The sequence below is a fragment of the Macaca nemestrina genome, chromosome 19, assembly GCF_043159975.1.
Source record: "Macaca nemestrina isolate mMacNem1 chromosome 19, mMacNem.hap1, whole genome shotgun sequence".
NCBI lineage: Eukaryota > Metazoa > Chordata > Mammalia > Primates > Cercopithecidae > Macaca > Macaca nemestrina.
In genome coordinates, this window is record NC_092143.1 from 1,769,203 (window position 1) to 1,786,664 (window position 17,462).

Here is a 17,462-nt window from a genome sequence, read left to right on the forward strand (position 1 = left end):
TGCACTAGGACATGTCATCCTCGCAGTAAAATGTAAAAGATAGTATTTTGCCAGTAGCTAATAATGCATTAACAATTATTCACTAGTTCCTCCCAGTGGATTCATAGTATAATCCATTTCAGGTGATATTTATGAGGCTTATATTCTGTCTATCAAAGACTCAACTAGGTTTTGCAAATTTCTCACAGAGGAGAAAAATATAATATTCTATTCAATAGTAGTCAAAATAGTAAAATTTTGTTTAACTAAGTCTCAAAGGCAGTTGGATGTTGGGGATAAGAAATACATCTTAGCACTCTTACCTTAGGCTACCATAGCCCTGCATTTATTGAGTCCAGGTCTTTTATTATAAACACTATATCGAGTCAGGCGGTGACTGCAGTGTAATACTCTGAGGAACATGGCTAATGTCAGTGTTATTAGCATGGGCAATCAGAGGCTAATTGTAGAACACAGTTAGGGTGTCAGACATATTGTGCACTAATGCCACACATGAAAGATTAATAACAGCAAAAAAAATAAAAAGAAAATCTATGACTGCCAAACTTCACAACCAAGTTGCCAAGATGGTGGCGAGAACTCCATGGGGGAACAAGGCTCGCCAGTCCAAGATGGCTTACAAAGAGAAAGAGTAATTTGTTTCTGTGTTTCTCCCCCAGCATTATGGACATGCTTTTCTGTTCGGTTTAAATTGATTTTTCAATTTGATCTCAAGCCAGACTATATGTGACCTGATGAAATCTCAGCCCTCCGGAGCCTGGATCTTAATCTCTTGTCTAAAATAGTTAGCAGAGTCTGCGTCTCATGTGTGGAAGCAGAATGGACAGCAAACTATTCTGACCACGGCTTTAAATAAACCAATTAGGTGTCTTCCGCTTGTGCACTATGGTGTCAAGGAGCAGCGAAAGCAACAGCCATATCCCCAAAACCCCATGAAGCAAGTAGGCGCTCACCGAGGCCAGCGCTCCTCCCTGCAATCCTGCCCTAGACGAAGCTCAGGACAACCAAGACGCCATCTTCAGAGTCTGGGGTTTGTAGAGCTTCTACTGGGTGTAGACAACCAGGAGCTAGAATTCAGCAGGTGCGAGTGGTCTGAGCAGGCGTGGGTGGTCTGAGCAGGTGTGGGTGGTCTGACTTAGGCTTCCTTGCTCCACAGAGCTGGGGATGGCTGCAGTGATGATGTCAGATGTTTGGAGGGAGGATGCTCTGAAGACCGCACCGTGACCGGAGGGCCGTCAGAGGAAAGGACAGTGCGTGACAAAGGCCACGTGGCCCCAGCGTCAGAGGAGTCCACTCCTTTTGAGGTCAGTTGTCTAAAGGTTGACTTGTACGGTACATGTTGTCTCCTCCTGACTTCACTGTGGTGGGAAATGCAGGGGAGTTCAGGTCTTTAATTAAAACGTGAGTAAATCTTGTTAACATCCTTAGGTCAGGGTGGGTAATGAGCAAACCTCACGTGTCGCAAGCTGCTCCTCGGTCTCTTCTGCCCCCGTCAGTTTGCTCAGCCTGAGTTTTGCCCAGGGGCCCCATGAGTTCCCCACTTCACATGTCAGCAGTTTTCTTCCTGACAAAACTGTAATTTCTGTATCTTTTTCAAGGTGTTTTGCTGAAGCTTTTTCTCCTGACCTCTATTTTCTCTCCCACTCCAAGCTTTCATGTTTTCTTTTTCCTCTAAATTATCTTCAGCAGGAATAAATGGGTGAGAAATAAGAGCAGGAAGAAGAGTCTGGAAAAAGCTCTTTCACCTGGCTCAGGCCTGATCTACACGGTTCCAGGTGAGGCTTAGTCCAGGTCCCATGAGGAATTCGAGGGGATTGGCTATAACTCTTAGACATGACGAGACATGTCTAAGACTCCTCGATTCTATGAGGATGGTGTAAGGACAGCTTATTCCTCTCAGAAAATACACAAAACGCCTAGGATACGGAGAGGCAGAGATACAAATGTCATCTTCTGTGAGATCAGGAGACACCTATAACCCTATGTAACAATATATGAGGAAGGACTGGCAATGCTATGAAGATAAAACTAGGACTCCATGTACATCACGAGGAGACACACAGTCAAAGACCCCAGACAAGCCTAGCAGAGTTACCTTGCAAGAAGATGAGAAGCAAGGAGAAACAAGTGTAGGATCTGGTGCTGGACTTGAAAAGGCATGGGAGGTGGGAGGGGAGTTCTCATGGATAAGCCACGCTGGCAGAAAGTATCTATTGATGTACCAGAGCAGGAAAGTTGCCACAGATTACCAGCAGCCCTGCAGTGACTGAACTCTGAGAAGTAAGAACTAAAAGAATACACATGCTCTCTCTCTCTTACACGCACACGCACACACACACACACACCCCTATCCATAAGAATTTCTGTTAGTCTGCAACACAGCCCTGGTCTTTCATGCACATACATTTTCTGCAAATATTTGGTTTAGAAAAAAGGAGGTAGTCTTATACTCTAAAAAGCAGAATGTAAGAAAAAGAAAGAATTTTTAAAATGGCAAATGATGAAAGAATGTTCACCAAAAAATGCTGTCATAGAGCTGATGAAAATTGTGACCTTATATATTTTCATGGCTCAAAACACACAGACACTCAGTATTCTGAAGCAATCATTTTCATAAAACAAGAGGCTGAAGAAGAGATGGTAGGTCTAACAACCTCTATGATCAGGGAAAGAAAATGGTATAACAGTTAGAGCTCAGGAAAGAGATGGGGGAAGTGAAGTCACCACAAGTGTTGAGGCCACGCCAGAAGGAGCATAAACAAGACTGAGCCCACCTGAAGTGCGGGGGAACATGGAGCACAGGACTAAGAAGAGTGATCAACATGAAATGAAAGTGGGTATGGAATTAAAAAGGAATAGTCAGAAAGTGTTGACATGGAAGACGGGAAATAGGTATAAAATATGCACAGATGCATTTTCAAAGAAAAAGATGATAAAATATACTTTAAAATAGAATTCTAAAACTCTTTCCAAGAATAAAAACAACCCTCAAGACTTCAGATTATCCCAGTATAAAATGGCGTAACCATTGTCTTAGTCCACTTTCTGCTGCTATGACAGAATGCCATAGACTGGTTAATTTATAAATAATAGAAGTTTATTAGGCTCCTAATCCTAGAGGCTGAGAAGTTCCAGAGCACAGCACAGCATCTGGTGAGGGTTTTCCCATGGCTGAAGGCATCGCATGGTGAGAATGCGTGAGACAGAGAAAGTGGGGGCTGAACTGATCCATTATCAGGAGCCCAGTTCTGTGACAATAGCGTTAATTCATTCAGGAGGGCGGAGCCGTTATGACCCATGTGCTTCCAACAGGCCTCTCTCTGTCCAATCCTGAGAGCAATGAAGCTCCCCCCGCCCCCCCCAAAAAAGATGAACTTCGGGGGAACATGTTCAACTTACAGCGACAGACCAAACACAGAAAGGCACTTTAATTATGTTATTGGACTATGATGGTTGAGCCTCCAGGCCAAAAAATAATAATAACAATCCAACCAAGATCTCTCAAAATACCTCTCAGAAAAAAAAGTCTGACTAGTTTCAGGCCTCTCCAAAGCAAACGTCTACACTAGAAAACCATTGAGCAATGACTATGATGTCCTCACGGAAAACAAGTGTAGGCTAATAATTTTGTGCCCTGGCAAACTATTAAATATAAAGGCAATAGACAAATAGTTTGAACTTGCAAGACCTCAATTAATATAGTTCTCATGAAAGATTTTAAAGACAGCTGTGATGAATTCTAGCCTAAAGAAACCAACGAAGAAACGGTGGCAAAAGATCGGCAGTGAATTCACTTGACTGGAGGATGAAGAGGGAAGTGGGAATGTTGGTGCCTGTAAATGTTACAGACTCTGAAACTGCAGAAATTATCTAGCAACACTTGAGAGTGGAAGGGGAAAGAGAAGAGGAAAAGTAATACTTGGACTCCACAAGCTGTATAGCCTGGAGTATAAAAGCAAACAAGCAATAGAAGCATAGTAGATTTAAATATGCTGGGTTCAGTGGCATAGGCTCAGCTTCCCTCAAGTTGTACAGTGTCCAACATGCACACATGCACATGGAAGCTCTATTTCAAGGCAACAAGCTAAACGAGAAAAATAGTGTCCTCAACTAGAACTGGGTGATACGTAAACACAGAAAACGTAAACAGAATATACAGTAAAAGAAAAATGCAATGAAAAGAGCATGTCACAAATGATGATGGAAATAAGACTGCACACCTTTTGCAACTATATTTGTAAATGGGCTAAATAACTATTAAAAGAAAAAAAGCCTTTTTTGTTTTAAAGAAAATCACAAAGCAAAACACAGTTATGTGGAATAGACACCTGAAACAAGGTAACTCAGAAAAATTGAAATTAAAAGATAGTATTCAGGTATAGTTGTGCACACTGCATGCAATCCCAGCAACTTGGGAGACTGAGGCAGGAGGATCACTTGAGCCCAGGAGTTTGAGACCAGCCTTGGTAACATTGTGAGATTCTGTCTCAAAAAATTTTTTTTTCATTACAAATAATAATAAAAGAAGAAGACAGGCAAAGGTCTTCAAGCAAACAGATACAAAGAGAACACAAGGAGTAATCTTTTCATTTCATTTTCAGACAAGGCTAACTTCAGACAAAATGTGTGAAAGGAGACAGAGAAAGTTACTTTATAATAATAATAACTGTAATGAAAATATCTCATAATTTATGAGTATCTATGCATCATGTAATAGCCACTAACATTCAGAAAATGAAAACCATGGGAAATACAAGGAGAAATTCATAGAAACTCATGAGTAACAGGAGACACGATTTCTAGTTTCTCAGTCTTGGGACAAATCAAGATCATGTAATGAAGTATAGACATGGATAATTTAAATACAGTGCATCAAGATAAACATCACTGAGATCCATGTAATGCTTTGACCTACAAACAGGAAATGCAAATTCTTTATATAGGTGATAACTAAACTGTCACAAGCAAAAATTGACTGCAGACAAAAAAACTCGTTAAAAATAGAGCTCAGAATACATTCTCTGATCATGATGCAATGAAGCAGAAATTGACCATAGAATCATAAAACAATTATTAATCACAAAATCATAAAACAAACAGAACACTCACTACCTGATAATTTTAAAATAAAGTCACTTGAGTAAAAAAGTGAATAAAAACTATAATCTCAGAATCTCTCATAAATCAAATAATAATTTTAAAAAACTGTGTGTTACAGCAAATGCGATGCAGCTGCCACAGTCCTCAGAGGAAAATTCATAGCTTAAAATAATTATATCATACTAACACCTAAGAATGAACAAAATACATTAAATGGTCAACAAAAAGAGTTTGCAAACAAAAAGTTAAAAAAATTCACCTTAGGAAAGCAAAAGGAAAGAATTAAAGACAACAATAGAAATCAAGGAATTTTAACAGAAAATAAGTAAAACAAGTACATTCAACGGTAACTCTTTTGGAGTAAAATTTAAAAAGGGGAACAATGGCCCATTATCATATCTTCTCTCTACCCCCACCAACTTCTGCCCAAAGGAGAAGGTGGTGTGAATAAATCAAAGGGAAAACATTTGAAGGCTCAGAAGAGATTCCTTCTTAACTCTCTGCAAATACATATGATAGCCTGAGTGAAATAGTTGAGTTTTCTGGAAAATATGAATTGCCAACACTGACTCCAGAAGATACAGGACATATAAACGGATCAATCAAGGGGTGAAACAGAGAAACAGAACACGCCTACCAGGCTTGCTGTCACCGTGAATTCCATTAATCCTTTACGGGATAGACATGGGCACTGATGTTTACATTGCACCATCCTGTGGTAAGAATAACTTTAGAATTCTTTCGATGGATCAAACATTGACAGCAAAACTGCAAAAAAAGAAGAAAAAGGAAAACTACAGACCAAATCTCATAAAAAAGCGATAAATACCTGAAGCAAAATATTAGAAAACAGAATCAGGTAACATATTCAAAGAGCAATATCACTTAAACAGTGGGATTTATTTCAGGAATCTGAAATTCAATATTCGGAGTTTCACATTAAGATATTTGTTAACATCATTCACTATATTCGTAAAAATCTCCATAGATCTTGAAACAGCACTTGTTAATATCAATATCTAGCTGGGCATGGTGGCTCACGCCTATAATCCCAACACTTTGGGAGGCTGAGGCAGGCGGATCACCTGAGGTCAGGAGTTCAAGACCAGCCTGGCTAACATGGGGAAACCCCATCTCTACTAAAAATACAAAAATTAGCTGGTCGTGGTGGCGGGTGCCTGTAGTCCCAGCTACCCATGGGGGCTGAAGCAGGAGAATCGCTCAAACCTGGGAGGCAGAGGTTACAGTGAGCTGAGATCATGCCCCTGCACTCCAGTCTGGATGACAGAGTGAGACTCCATCTCAAAAAAAAAAAAAAATTAATATCTATACATGGTTTTAAAACTCTTTGATGATTCCATTTTGCTTGCATTACAGGATCAGCTGTGTCTAGTACTGGGCATAGACAGATGTTTCAACTCAAAGCCGACATCATGTGGAGCGGGAAACACGGAAGCTTTTCCACTAAAGGCAGGAAAATACTAACCAGGGGCCTGTCATCATCATGTTCAATGCTCTGCTGGAAGCACCAGCTAATCCAGCTAGAGGAGGGAGGGAAAGGGGCCCTGGGGATTGGAAAGAGTTAAAATGATCACTATTTTCATAAATATAACCATTTAATTAATCCAAGAGAAATAATTGGAAAGCTATTGCAAACATGAGAATTTTGTGAGCTGGCTGGATATAAAATACATAGAAATTAATATTGTTCATATATATATTTAATTATTCTAGTGGGATATATTTGAATATCCAGTTAAAATGTCTAAAGACCCCATTTGTAATTTAAACAGTTAAATATAACAATGCCAGGATATAAAATACTAAAGGCCTATTTGTTTAAAAATTTAAACCTACTATGGGATATAAAAGAAGAATTGAAAAAGTGGAAAAGAATACCTAGTTGGGAAGATTAATTATCATAAAGGAATCCCGTTTCCCTAAACTAACCTAAATTCAGTGCAATCTCAGTTACAATCCCCACAGAAGATATTAGGAGATTCTGAAGTTATATTGAAAAATTAGCAAAAATAACCAGAAAAATATGGGAAAATAAGTGCAATGTAGCACTACCATATTCTAGATGATAATGTCACATGACGCTGTGTGATACGGTTATGTGGCACTACCAGATTCTAGATGATAATGTCACATGACGCTGTGTGATACGGTTATGCAGGTAGATAGGGACTGTCAGTGTGTTATGTGGGTAGATAGGGACTATCATCAATGGCATAGAAGACAGAGTCCAGAAATAGTCTCAAATACACACTGTTAGATGATAAAGATGCGATTTCAAATTAGGAAAAGATGGACTACTCAATAAGTGATGTTGGGATACTGAATAGAACTCTTTTAAAAATAAATTTAAAAAATGGGATCCCACCTCCTACCTTCCACCAAAGTGAATATCAAATGGACCAAGGATTTAAATAATATAAAACTGTAAAAATACTCAACATAAAATTTGTATTTTTCCTGCTGAATCTTGGGCTAGAGTAGGTCTTTCTTTTTTTTTTTTTTTTTTTTTTTTTTGAGACGGAGTCTTGCTCTGTAGCCCGGGCTGGAGTGCAGTGGCTGGATCTCAGCTCACTGCAAGCTCCGCCTCCCGGGTTTACGCCATTCTCCTGCCTCAGCCTCCGGAGTAGCTGGGACCACAGGCGCCCGCCACCTCGCCCGGCTAGTTTTTTGTATTTTTAGTAGAGACGGGGTTTCACGGTGTTAGCCAGGATGGTCTCGATCTCCTGACCTCGTGAGTCTTTCTAAGTATGAAACCAAACCTAGAATATAGAAAATAAAAGATTAAGTGATTTGACTACATTAAAATCAAACAATTCTTAATAGTAAAAATTATACACAACAGAATTAAAAGAGGAATGACAAGTTGGGGAGAATATTTGCTATTTATATTCTAGACATAGGGCTAACTTTCTTAATATGTGAAGGTCCACCAATAAATTAAAAATTTTTAGCAACTTAATAGAAAAATATTCTGAACACTTTATAGAAAGAGAAATACAAATGAATCTTAAGCATGTTAAAACATACTTAACCTCATTCATAAATGGAGAAATGCATTACAATTATACTGAGATTTTTTTCTTCTATTAGATATGCAGAAACCAAAAATTTGCTAACGTAATGGTTTGTTAAGAGGGCAGAGGCAGGCAGGCTTATTGGTTGCTGGTAATAGTATAAATTAGTACACCTTCTACGAAGACAGTTTGTTAATGTACACTGTTAGATGTATACTGACAAAACTACAAATTTGCACAGTCTTTCACCCAGCCAGTCTACGTATAGGAATTTATCACATACACATATTTAAAACTGTGTGAAATGGTACACAGAGATATTCATCGTGTCATTGCTTTTAGGAGCAAATGATTAAACCAATGAAGAGGGCACTGGACAAGTAATTCATAGTGCAGCTATCCTAAGGAATGCCCTCTGTGGCTGTTAAAAATATGGAGACGTTCTACATGCATTCATGTGAAAATATTTTCAAAATAAAAAAGAAAAATACATGTGGTGGTATGGTATGCGAACCATTTTGGTTTGAGAAAACACTTCTTTTATGCATATTCTTGACAAATCGGCAATGATGGTTACTTCCGGAGGGGCCTTTGGGTGAGTGAGGTTCTGGTGGTGAGGAGAAAACTGTTGACTTGGATTTGTTGGTACCATTTGATACCTTGTGTGTGTATGACCTAGCCAATAAAAATAAATAATAACTTTTGGTGGTGGTAGTGGTGGGTTGGAGGACAGAGAGAGAGAGAGAGAGGGAGGGAGAGAGAAAGAGAGAGAGAGAGAGAGGGAGAGAGAGAGAGAGAGATAGAGAGAGAGAGAGATACTGAGAGTGAACAATGCTTTAGGAATCCTGCTTAGACATCCTCATCCTCCTTCCCCACTGTGTGAACATTGAAACACTTGGTGAGCTCTGATGACAAGTTTTCTGCTCACTTTGGAGATACTAAGTCGTCGACCATTGTACTTTCTCTATGACTATTTACTTAAAGATGGTGAGGTTGACAATTACAGCTCAAATAACAGCCTTCTTTAACAATTCCTTAAATCCGGCTGGAAAAAATGGAGACCAACTGTCGGGAATAATAGTTTCTGACTGTTCCGATGTTGCTAATAACTGATCTATAGCTGCAGCTATTTTTGCAGAGGTTTGAATCACAACCGTGAGGTCCCTGAGGAATCTACTCCTATTAGCAAATTTTTTTCCTGGAGTGGTCTTATAAACAAAGGATTTTTAGCTCAAGGCTTGGCTACATGGAAAAGAGAGCTGTTAATTTGGTTTGCTTTGCAGGGTAGCTTGTCACTCGCTACACTCCTTTGCATTCTCTGAGCATCGATTCCAGGCCACAATCCATCATTTCTAATTCACATCTTCATGGTGACAACCATAGTGTGCTGTGGTCAAGAAAACCTGTGACTTCTTCCTGAAGGGGAAGACCAAGTGTCCCATAAAGGTATCTTTAAGGGGCAGATGATGTGGACGTCTTACAATTGCCTTGGCTGAGAAACAGCTCCATCCACATGTGATGACACGAATCGTAGACTTTGACTGGCTTTGGAAGGTTGTCACCCAGACCTGCGGTGGTGTTGACCACTTCTGGTCCATCAGAGGCAGGGGTTCAGCCTCCACGTTTGGTGTTAATGTCAAGCTGAGCGGCCCTGGTATGGAGCAGAAGTTAGTCTTTATTGAATTTATGTGTCATAACCTAGCTAACAAGACTGTGGGGATATCTCACTGGTTTTCACAATAACTCACATTTTACAGATGAAGAAACTGAGGCATGGTGGGGCTGAGCAGTGTGTGCAGAGGTCACAGCTGAGACCTCAGGGGGCCTCATGCGGAGGCCTCAGGCCTGGCTGTGTGGGACTCGGCCCCCGGCAGACGTGTGGTCCTGTATGTCCCTCACACGTGGTTAGTGCCCAGACGGGGAGTTGAGCGTTGCACGCGGAGAGCACGTGGTGTTCAAGGCTCACGTGTCCGTGAGGATTTCAGCCGAGCCTTCCTGCAGGCCCCTCCAGATGGAACTGGCTCACAGACACCTGGGACCAGATGTTGCTGTTGTTCAGCAGGCAGGTAGATCTCTAACTCCCAAGCGCATTTGCGCACGAGAAACCAGCATGATCTGTTCCTTGGAAAGACGCGATCCTTTAGAATGGTGTTTTCCAGTCTTCTGCAGTGCTTGGGTTTCGTTGGCAATACTAAGGACCACCTCAGAGTGAGGGTGGAGGGCAGGAGGGGGCACCGCAAGGAGAGTACAGGCCTCGAAAAAGCAGAGGTTCTTGTACTGAAATAACTTTGAAAACCACGACTTCTGAGAGAGCATTAAGGTTCTTACAAGCAGGCTGCCCTGGATCCTATTAAAGGGACTTGGGAAACTGGTAAGAGGCAGTTTCCAGGAAGGGACTGCAAAAAGCTGGTTAACTGGAAGGCGTGCTGTGGCCTGAGCGCTGCGGCAGGAATGAATCTCTGACATCCTGCAGCGGCCCCGGATTCTGAGCAGGATCACGGTGGTGAGTGTTTCTGGGAGAGGCGCGGACTGGAGGCTGCCCGACGAGGCTGTGGGCACAACAGTCTGGACACGGGTTAGGCCTATGATGGCAGGTGCTGGAGAAGGAAGGCCCCCAACTCTCGTGCTGCAGGGTGGGCGCTGGGCAGCATTAGCCCTGCTGTTGGGGTGGGCACTGGGCAGCTTCAGGTCTTGCTGTTGGGGTGGGAAGGATCATGTCCCCAGGATGCCCACGTTCTAATCCTTGACCTGTGAATACGTCGACTCCCAGGGCAGCAGGGATAGCAGGGATGTTGCAGGTGCGGCTGAGAACCTTGAGCTGGGGGTGCCCTGGGTTGTGCAGATGGACAAGGCGCCGCACTGGTCCTAGCAGGTGAGAGGGGAATGAACGAGGAGAGACAGAGTCACAGACGATGTGAAGATGGAAGCAGAGGCTGGCAGGAGACGGGGCTGCCAGCCACAGAACGTAGGCCACCTTTGGAAGCTGGAAAAGCCAAAGATGACAGCGTCTCCCCCAGAAGGTGCAGAGCTCTGATTTCAGCCCAGTGAAGCTGACTTTGGGCTTCCGATCCCCAGGCTGGAGGAGGACACGTTTGTGTTGTGCTGAGTCCTGATATGTGAGGTGCTTTGTCACAGTGGCAGCAGAAAATGAGTGCATCTGCCCAAGGCCGAGCAGAGCCAGTGGACACCAGGATTCCCAGAGGCGGGAGCCCAAGGCCGAGCAGGGCGCGGTGGACACGAGGATTCCCAGAGACGGGAGCCCCTTCCTTCCTGGGAGGCGCCCACGTGGGACCAGAGCCGGGGCTTCTCAGAGCCGGGGGCAGCACTGCTTGTTAGCACGAAGGCTTCCAGCCCACTCAGTTCTCATCCCCAGTGCTGTGCTCAGCGACTTTGGCAACAAGACTTAAAAATGCTGCGGGGACATCTTGCTGGTTATCGATGCACCGGCCAGAGTCACCCTCCAGCGCACTGCTGCGTCCTAACGAAGAGGCCATCACACCCTGAGCCTTGGCGCTGAGTCTTCTGAATATGATACAAGGCTTTGATTTTACTGTCATTCGCTGAGTTGAGAACAGCGGATGGGGTGTCCAGCGATCCATAGACTGGGAGCCGCACTTCCTGAGCTCTGCTGACTGTACCGACAGCGGCTCGGACTGCGCTTTAGAAGGACAGCACTTACGTGTTATTAAAGACAAAGATTCTCTTTAATTTTGGAGACACGTGGTGCTGCAATTTTACCCACCAGGGGTTTTCCTCAGGACCCACGGGAGGGCTTCCTGGAGCCTCTAACATTGGTAGCCCCTGTCCAGTTGACGGGCATCTCAGGATGAAAGTAAAAACGTCCTCAGGCTATTGTTTATCTATTTGCAAAAGTTTTGCCTTTAGGGATCACTGACGGCTGCATAAGAAATAATGATTTCAGCGACGCCCCCAACATTTCAGACCTGTGCAGCCCAGGGGGAAGGTGGTCTCTTTCTCTCTGTCCCCTGCGGCTCCAGGCCGTGCATCTGCGTGGGCCCTGCTAAGATGTGCAGAAATCCTCCCAGCATTGTAAAGACGGGCATCGAATTCTCCGGGGCGAACAAAGGGGCCGTGCTTGGGCGCAGGGTGCTATTCGATCGCTTAGGACGGGGATGAACAGTTTTGGAAGGTGGAATTGAACTTCCTTCCATTATTAAGGTTTTACTACAGACTCCAATCTGTGTAACAGAAAAATGAAGGTGGATTTGAACTTCTTCCACTATTAAGGTTTTCCTACGGAATCCAATCTGTGTAATGGGAGAATATATTTTGTTGACTGGCATCTTAGATCTTTATAGCATTTGCAAAATTATTTTGAACTTTCTTCCTCTAATTGTAATCACTTTCACCAATCATCCTAAGAACTCAGGGAGAATCAAAATACTAGTGTCTCTGCCACATCTCCTCTACCCTCCTGTCCTCTCAGCCACCCCGAGCGTACACAAGCACAGCTGTGGGGTCCCTTGGAGCTTCTGGGGTGCAATTCTAAGGGTCAGATCAGTGTCGACCACTGTGGGGGTCCATCTGCCAGGCACTGCTTTCTATGGAAAGAGAGACTTCAGTCCCCAAGTGTGGTCCAAGAACAGCCCCAGGACTGTCACCAAGGACTCCCTGCCCTCATGCCACCTGGCCCACAGAGGAGGAAGCAGCTGCTGCTTGGCCCAGGGGGTGGCCCGTGGGCACTCATGGAGTAAACCCACTACGCTGAGGGTTTCTGGAGTGACTTTCCCTGGAGCTGAGTCAGGCTTGATGCCCGTGGTCACTGTGCCTGCCAGTATTTGTGAGATGAGGGGTGTGTACCACTGAGACAGAAGGTCTGTGGGACCAGCAGAATCAGCGAAACTCTCCAGGCATTGTCACGGAGTCCTGCTGTCTCCTGTCTCCTGGGTGGCTTGCAAGCATCAACAGGCTCACAGGATGATGGGGCTGAGTTATTTCTGGGTCTCTGTTTAAGGCTCTGCAGGAAAAGGAATCCCGGCTGCTGGTGCACACTGAGTTTGGGGCAGTATGGCATGGACACTGGGAACGGGTGGGGCCTGTGCATTTCTCTGTGGGCGAGTCTGGGTTTGCAGCTTCCAGCTGACAGCAGCGAGGTCTGCAGACCTGGGCTGGCTTCACCAGGAGGGACCGGGCCCAGAGGGTGCGGTACACAGGCCTGGGCATTTTTTTCCTCTTATTTTCTCCTATTTATTAACTGTTCTGCTAATTTTCTTTTCCTACTCGCCATCTTTCATTCCTCTGTAATTGGGGAGCAGCCCCTCGCTGTGGCCTTCTCACGTACTTCTTTGCAGGTGTGATGCTGACATCGGGGTCCGTCTTCAGCCTCTGGAGCTGTGCTCTGCTCACAGCAACAGTCAGCAGTGTTTCTACCTGACGCGGCCCGGCAAGGTGTCTTTCGAGGGTGGTTCCAGAATCCTCCTCGTGTCATTGACAAAGGGGGAATCCAGCAATGGGGGGTGCGTGATCGGTACCATCGGCCCAGCAATGGGGGGTGCGTGATCAGTACCATCGGCCCAGCAATGGGGGGTGCGTGATCAGTACCATCGGCCCATTCGGTTCTTCAGTGACCCTAGTGGGGGCTCTAATATTATCCACACTTTATGGGAGTAGAAAATGAGATAAACATGAAAAACTAACTTGCTCATAATTATTCTTCTGGGAAGATGAGAGTGGGGTTTTGCACCCTGTTCTACTACGCATGGAAGGTGGCTCTGCAGCATAGAGCCCCTCCGGCCACAGCAGCAGAGTGGACTGTGCGGGCTGTGTGGGACTGTGTGTGGGCTGTGTGTGGGGATTGTGTGTGGGTTGTGTGGGCTGTGTGTGGGGATTGTGTGTGGGTTGTGTGGGACTGTGTGTGGGGATTGTGTGTGGGCTGTGTGGGAGTGTGTGTGGGACTATGTGTGGGGTGTGTGGGACTGTGTGAGGGGACTGTGTGTGGGACTGTGTGTGGGCTGTGTGGGGTTCGAACGGGCTGTGTGGGACTGTGTGTGGGACTGTGTGTGGGGACTGTGTGTGGGCTGTGTGGGAGTGTGTGTGGGACTGTGTGTGGGGACTGTGTGTGGGACTGTGTGGGACTGGTGTGGGCTATGTGGGACTGTGTGTGGGACTGTGTGTGGGCTGTGTGGGGTTCGAACGGGCTGTGTGAGACTGTGTGTGGGACTGTGTGTGGGGATTGTGTGTGGGCTGTGTGGGAGTGTGTGTGTGACTGTGTGTGGGAGTGTGTGTGGGACTATGTGTGGAGTGTGTGGGACTGCGTGTGGGGACTGTGTGTGGGACTGTGTGGGACTGTGTGTGGGCTGTGTGGGGTTCGTATGGGCTGTATGGGACTGTGTGTGGGCTGTGTGTGGGGATTGTGTGTGGGTTGTGTGGGACTGTGTGGGGGATTGTGTGTGGGCTGTGTGGGACTGTGCCTGGGGATTGTGTGTGGGCTGTGTGGGAGTGTGTGTGGGCTGTGTGCGGGCTGTGTGGGGTTTGTATGGGCTGTGTGGGTCTGTCTCACAGTCCACGCTGGCCCCATCCTGGAGTCTCTTGCTTTTGGGACCCCTGTTGATTGGGTGGACTGTTCATTGAGGATGGTCGTACTGACTTGGGCGTCAGGAAGGGCAGGGAATGCGGGCCTCTGTGTGTGAAAGCTGTGTGGACAGGTCTGTGGCCAGGGCAGCACCTCACTGAGGACCACAACCCAGCACCCTCTCCAGCGCCTCGATGTGGCCACTTTCCCCGGAGCAGACAAATGTCAAGGGAAATGAGTGAGGCAAACACAGTTCAAGATCCTGTGCTTTTGTCAAGAGACTAATGTGTAAGCAGGATCACCAACCTGTTAATTCCAGTTAAGAAACAGCTGTGAGCTGAACCGCGGTCTCCAAACCATAGGCAAATCCGTTCTGTAGAAAGGGTTGCAGCAGCGTGGTCATGAGAAGGTTTTCTCAGGTGTGCAGGAGAATTTGAGTGTGGGTCGCGTGAGGAAGCTCTCTTGTCCCCTCCATTGTGCACACAGACCCCAGGGCCCTTTCTTCAGCGAGCTGCTCATGGGCCTGCCTCGGGTGTAATTCCTGCAGACCCAGCTCTTGGACCGGACTTGAGTATAGCGTCCTGGCCACAGCGTGAAAAGCCCTGTCTCTGGGAGAAGAGAGTGTGCAGACACTGTTTATTTCTGACCTGACGTCCTCAGAGAACAGCGTTGGCCTGGCCTCCACGTCAGAGGTGTGTTATGTCTGAGCTCAGGGCCACACGGCAGCCCCATGCCATGTGATGCTGACTTTCGACCAGCTCCTCTTCCCTGCTTCCTAAGACAATTCTACCCTCTAGCATGTAGGATTCCCCTTGAGCTCATGGTAAGTGCAAGGCGATGTTCTTCCCAGCATTGTGTGCACCAAGGTCACCTCACAAGACCTTGTCACTGATCACTCACTGCTGTCTCCTCCTTTCCGGGGCTGGTAACTGGAGACACTGGGATACCTTCCTTCCAGGGCAGGATTTGACTGTTCTAGAGTCGGTCATTTTCTGGGGAGGCCCCTGTATTGAGCACAAGCCCACAGAAGGGCCTACCTTTCCCAGCTTATCTGACGGGCACTCCTGCTCAGTATCAGACTGTGCACTCCTGGGAGGTGTGGAGATTCTGGGATCACAAAGAGACCAGAGGCTCCCATGTCCATCCCTCTTGGGGTGCAGGGGGAAGCCCCTGAAATTTGTGGTAACAAGGTCTTATAAACTCGAAGTCAAACCCCAAAATCCACCACTTTGGATGCGTCAGCTGGTTTCTCTGCCTCTGGTCTGGTTTTTGTGTGGGGGTGGCCACAGATCGCTAGAGTTTGGAGAAGTAAATGAGATAAGACAGCTTTGGGACTCTGAAAGCAATCTTTGCTGAATTGCAAAGTGGTAATATTATTGTTTGATGTTATTGCAATTATTTTGCCCACACCCTTTTAAATAATTATTATAACTTGTGCAATTGGAAACCCCACTCTCCCCACAGCCAGGTGCATTGCCCGGGGTATCGTTTACCCTGACTTTCTTCCCTGGTTGCCTTTTATCTCCAGTCTCGGTCAGGTGGCGACTGGCCTAGAAGGGAGGGACGGCCAGGCCTGACTCTGTTCTGAACTGATTCTGTGACTTTCCCAGTCATTGTATTTCTGTTGGTCTCTGTTTCCTCATTCGTTCCATGAGACTTGACTAGCATATCTTTAATATTCCTATCAGACCTGACATCCTGGCAGTTTTCAGCTCTCATGTCAGCAGTGGAGGTCAGGAGCAGGATCACACAGAACCAAGTTCACAGCCCAGATCCCCACACTCACCCAGGCAACCTCGGACGGGCTGCCCGTCTCGCAGAGGCGTGCTGAGGCCTGCGCTCCTGTGGGCCCCTGGAAGCCCAGTGATGCGTTTTCAGGAATTTTGTGAGCCAGTTTTTAAACACTGACACTATTAAAGATCAAATCATTTTAACCTACAATTATATATATTATATATATAAATGTGCTGTGTTTGCATAACAAATTATGTGAACTTACTTATAATTAGCAATAACTTACATTAAGCACGACGGTAACAAACACGGAACCTGCTCTCCTCCCACTGTGCAGGGCATGGACTGCACTTCACGCTTATGGGGAGGAAACCCTCCACCCATGTTGTTCCCGCACCGTCTCTTCCTAAGCCCGTCAGTGATGTCTACTTGCTACCTTGGAATCGGCCATGATGGGGACCCCATGGAAACTGGAAACCACCGCACATCAGGACTCAGAGCTGGGATCGAATATTTACCCACGACGGCTGCCCGGAGGCCTCGGCTTCCCTGTCTACGATGGGGCAAAATGACGGTTGGCAGAGTACGTCTGAGCTTGACATGGAGCCGTGTGGGTGACCAGGCGCAGAGCCGGTGTCCGCAGATATTCACTGCTTCCCTCTGGCTTCGCTTGTGACGAGGGAGGAGGGGCTGGGCTCACACAGGATAAAAATGTTTCCTTACAGCAGTGGTTTTCTCGCTCCAGGCAGGTTTGTTAAAAGACACCACCCTGCTCCTCACTCCTAAAGATTCTGATTCTGTAAGCCCAGGAATCTGCATTTGAAAACATCCTCCAGGGTCCCCAAATCACCCATGTTCCCCAGAGGGTCCTGGCACCCAGGCCACTGAGCCCGGGCCATGTCTGCTGGTGCCAGCCCATTCCTACGCGACGCGTCCACGGTGTGCGCTGCAGAGGGGGCAGGGGCCCTGGAAGGCTGTGAGGCGACGGGTGCTCATTTCTCCTCCAAAGCCGGTCCTGCGTCAGCTGCAGCATCACGGCTCAGTCACTGCAGGAAATCGCA